Source organism: Marmota marmota, unplaced genomic scaffold, assembly GCF_001458135.2.
Source record: "Marmota marmota marmota unplaced genomic scaffold, marMar, whole genome shotgun sequence".
NCBI lineage: Eukaryota > Metazoa > Chordata > Mammalia > Rodentia > Sciuridae > Marmota > Marmota marmota.
In genome coordinates, this window is record NW_026000242.1 from 13859898 (window position 1) to 13864998 (window position 5101).

Here is a 5101-nt window from a genome sequence, read left to right on the forward strand (position 1 = left end):
GCCGGCCGCAGCCGGGCCCGGCTCGGCGCGCCCCGGCCCTCGGCTGGTCCCGCCGCCTGCGCCGCTGCTCCGCCGGCGAGAGCGAACTCGCCTCGGCCGCCTGCCGCCTCGCTCCTCGCCCGCCCGCCGGCAGCCGCCGCCGCGCGCCGCTTCCTCCTCCCCTTCTCTCTTTTCCTTCTCCTTCGCCGCCTCTGGAGCCGAGGTTGGCAAACCAGCACCTGCTGCTGGAGATCGCTGAGAACTGAAACAGGAAACCCCAAGCCAGGGGGAAAACCCGGGAGGCGTGGAGAAGGGTGAGGGGAGTTGCTGGGACCTGTCGGGCTCTACCCGGCTGCTGGGGCTGCCCGAGGTTCCCGCGCCTCCTCCCCTCTCACCCATTCCCTTTCCCGGCCCAACCCAGGGGTCCCAACCTCCCCTCGCCGCTCCCGCAGAGCTGTCCCGAGGGTGCGCCTGGGCTGGTCAACACCTTCTCCGCCCAGCAACACGGATCGTGCTTTGGGCATCAAGGGAAACAACGGGCTCCCTTCTTAGGGCATGTTTCCCGTGGTTGTTTATTTATTATCTATATTCTGCACGGAGGGGGGAAAAACCACACCCTGCATAAACAAGACCATTAAGGAAATTTAAGCAAATGAGGCTATTGGGATTTCACCCTCGGGAAGGACTTCTTTCAACAAGGAAATTGGCCTTGTTGGAAATGGCAATCATGTCAAAATCAAGGTTAAACCCAGAATAAATTCAGATCTCTTTCAGGAGATTGAGAAGAAACAGCCTTCTGTACTGAGGTGGGCACCTAAGTTGCAAGTGTGAACAACTCTGAGAGCCAAGAGCCTTCCTATTCTATGAACCCAACAATCTAGGTCAATATTTCAGAAATGTTCGAATAATCTTATTCACCTGCCTGTGGAATAGTTACCAAGATCATCATTCCTAGCTCTGGGCAGGATGCTTCTGCCTCTGGAGAGAAGGGAGGATCCTAGTGGACTGTGTGGCTACCATGTGCCACTTGGTCCGTAGTTTGCTTTAAATGCCTTATCTCATTTAATTGTCACCACAGCCAGGTGAGCTGGATATTATAATCCAGTTTATTGTAATAAAATAAAAAATCGACGCTGGAGTGTTTATCTGAGATTACACCACTTTTGACCACATTTTTCATCTTTAGAATCATTTCTTGCCTTTGCATTGTTTTCAACAGGGCTTAATAGATGGCTTAAGCCTGAATTTTGGCTACTTAATGGTAGTGGTATCCATGATATTTATGGGGACCCAAACTTTATAGTTTCCTGTTTAATATTCTTTACAGAAAAAAAATGACTTTATATGGCTCAGTTGAACAGCACGAATGCCTCCATCTCTTTGATTAGCATCTATTGCTCTTTTGTTATTGATGAGAGCCCAGGTAGAGCATCCTTCTGACTGATGCCCATGAGCATACTAGTTCTACCTGTAAGATGAAAGGAAAAGTGTCGAATGGAGCCTATTTTCCACTTTAGTAGGCCAATCTTGAGGCTTATTTAATAAAATTGTAGACAGGAGGCTGACTTTTGTGGTTTACATTCTTTCATAGCACCTTGAGGACCCTGGGAAAACTAGCAACCTGCTCTCTGCTGCAGGGTCAGATTTTATTGCCAGAAAGGGTAGGATGTTCTAGGAAAACAGCCTCTGTTCACTGGGCCAAACTCTCAGAAGTTTCTGGAGCAGGATTAGAGAGTAGCAGGGATTTAGGCTGGATTTGACAGTAAGTGACAACCTATGGCATGATTTTAGTGATGGCAGATAGTTTCCCCATTCCACAAAATACCACCCACACAGTGCCCTCTGTCCTACAATTCAGTCCAACTGAGTTCCATTCAATATTGATTAAGCATGGTTAAAGATCAGGGCACTCTTCTTAGGTCCTTTGGAGGTAAGAAAGATGAATAATAGTAGTCAATAACTAACATTTAACAAATGCTTACCAAGTTTTAGATATTCTAAGTACTTTGCATGTGTGTGATCTTATTTCAAAACTCCTAGAGGTGAAAACTCATTCTTATTTCCATTTTGCAGATGAGAAAACTGAGACCATGATTACACTCAATAAATGATCAATAGCATAATAACTAAAATTCAGGCATTCTGACCCCAGAATCAAGACCCATTATGTGAATAAGATACTGTAACTTTCCTTAGTTACCTTGTTATTTAGTTGGGAAGATAGAAAGCACATGGAAGTTAAAAGAAAACTAAGAAAATATAATAATTTATAAAAGTCTCAAATATGTGTCATGCTTAATAAATCTGTAAGGTAACAGAAAACAGAGGAATCACAGCAGGTTGGTATAGGTAAAAAAAACAAAGAAGATGAATCTGGGCTTTGAAAATGAGGATTTGGTCTGGATTGTGATATATGAATAGGATTTTGATAAGTGGGAGGATAAAGAAGGTCAGATCTGTGGAACTGACAGCATAAACAAGGAATGCCAGGGAAATATGGGGGACAGGAATAAGAAAAAGGTAGAGAGGAAAAGTAGGACAAAATTACAGAGATTTGCAAAATGAGAGAGGGAAACACATACACACTAAGAAAGAGATTATGTATCCTATATACCATTGGGAATCTGTGAAGGGTTTTGTCAAGAGATGATGTGGAGACTATCCTATTCTAGGAAGACCAACACTTTAATGGTTGTTGGTTATTGGATGGTTTGGAAAGGGGTGGGAAACAAATTTGAAACCTCATATGGCAGAACTGACCTAAAATTATGGTATAGATAGTGAGAGAGGAAAGGAAGAGACAGGTAAGTGATCCACTGTGATTTAACAATCACAGAGGCTTTGTGAATGATTGAATGCCCTTAGGAAAAGGGAGAAGTCCAAAATGACTTAATGGTTGTGAATGTGAAACTTGAAGTATTACTGACAGGGAAAAAAGGTGGGAGGGCAAGGTAGAGGAACTACTCTTTTTGTATTTAGATCACTTGGCCTAAGACAGAAACTTGAGATAATATTGAGATATGCACATGAAAATGTTACAGTATTATGTAGGAAAAGCAGATAGTTTGGTAAATGATGCCCTTATCTGCTATTGAGAGAGTGAGTATGAAACTTTAAAATGGTTTCTTTTATAACAAAACCCAGGTATGACTGTTCATCTTTGTAAACCAGAGTTGAAAAAAATTCTGATACAAATAAAATGTTTCTATGACTCTTGAGTTAAATGAACATTAGGGAATTCCTCTTATATTATCTTTTTCTTTTTTTGCCAGTTAATATTTATCTACAAGGAAAAGGGAATATATAGAAAAGAATTTTCATGAGCTCTGACAATATTAAGATGATGGGAGGAAAGTTAGAAATTATTTCATGTGATCCCACTTTTCATTTTGCAAAAGGCAAAATTGAGAATAAAATGATAGTAAAGCTTCACAATAGGCATTGGACAAATATGGCACTTTTGCTAGTACCAATTCTGGATAAAAAATTGTATTTTAGTTTTATAATCAAGTAGGGATCTTAAATTGCAACTTGGAATTGCACATGATTAAAGGAATCAAGTAGCCATGACTCCACAGAAGGCAAAATCTTGGGACAGCCTCACTAGTTAAAAGCACATACATTGGAAAGAACAGATACGGGGGAGAATGGTTGCAATAAAACACTTCTGCTTTTTAAAATGTAGCTCCCCAGCAGACTACCACACATCTGGTTTCACACTTGAGCCATAAAAGACAAGAGTTCTAGATGATTGTCCTATCCCACTGTGGCTACTTTAGTCTGGGGCTTCCAGTTTCCCAGCCACCTTATCTAAGACCTCTTGGTGCTTCAAATGGCTCATTATCTCAGGTTCAAAACTGTTATTCAGCTCAGGAAAATGCTTCTAGTTCAATTCAGAGTTTTCCAGGTGGTGTCCTTGGGAATTTTCTCATTGGAAATGTGTCAATGTAGTATAGCCACAATTGGGGCTGCAGAAGAGTTATTTCTCCTACTCTCAAGCCTCATGCTTTTACCATTTCTACCAAAACTTACCTTAGTTGAAACAATACCAGCAGTCCTCTCGATATACCATCTCCAGCTCTTCAGTCAGCAACTGATTTCCTCTAGTCAAAGAAGTGCTTCACACACATAGCCAGGTGAATATTGTGATGTTCCATGCAGTGTCTTCTATGTCTTCTAGAGAAGTTCTGGTTAATTTCCACAATCATGTCTAGCTTCTTTTGTCATCATTATTCAACAAAAGCCTTAGCACATGCTGTGTAGAGGAAAGACACAGAGAGATGAAACGCATACTTTACCCATGAACTTCAATGACTGGCTAGAGCTGCTGAGTTCTAAGGGAAAGGAAACTAGAGGACATGAGATATGTTCTGTTGACCAACCTCAGGGCTTCTTTCTTTTCATGGTTAACCACAAGATTCCATACTAGCAGCATGACTCTTTTTTTCCCCCAGAAATTGTGGGAGGACACCAGATAAGGTCACCAGAGAGCCAGAATAGCAAGGTTAGTGTCATACAGTCATGTGCTGGATTTTCTACCTGAGCCTGATAGGATAGCTGCCCAACTTCACCACATTTGGTAAACAGACGAATTTTGAGAACAATGAACTCCTAATAGAAGAAAAAAATGCATATAAGATAGCACTTTGCTACTGAGGACCAGTATTGATACTGTGCTGCTATTTGTGTTAAAGAAAATCTCTGCTTACATAATCATATAATTTTCTAATGAACACTTAAAAAACTGGTAACACTGGTTGTCCATGGGCAGGAGAACTAGTAATTGGAAAGAAAGGTTATATGAGAGATTCACATTTTACTCTATACTCTCTCCTAGTTTTTGAATTTAAAATTCGGTGCTTTGGCTTCATTAGTCAAAAACACTTTTAAAAGACTATGTTTATTGATGACATGTGTTTTGTCCATGCCTTTCTGATAGCTTCTATAAATAACCAGCTGTTACTTTTTTGGTGACTGAAAGAGGAAGTTAAGGGAATCCTGTGAGTTGTACTGTAGAGTCCGGGGCTTCCCAAGCAAGGGAAAGATTCCCATGACCATGTAGAAGGGGAGATCCCATAATTGCTCAAGGATTCCCAGCTAGCATTAATAAAATTAGTCACTG

At 41.4% G+C, this 5101-nt stretch overlaps 1 protein-coding gene across 1 annotated transcript in view; it reads right to left on the bottom strand.

Annotated features, from left to right (window-relative positions):
• Positions 1 to 4227, bottom strand: part of Zc3h12c (zinc finger CCCH-type containing 12C) — a 71024-nt gene extending 66797 nt beyond the window's left edge. The window contains exon 1 of the mRNA XM_015489914.2: positions 4012 to 4227. The gene's annotated coding sequence lies outside the window, so the exon portion shown is untranslated. The remainder of the gene's footprint in view (positions 1 to 4011) is intronic.
• Between the last annotated feature and the right edge of the window lie 874 nt (positions 4228 to 5101).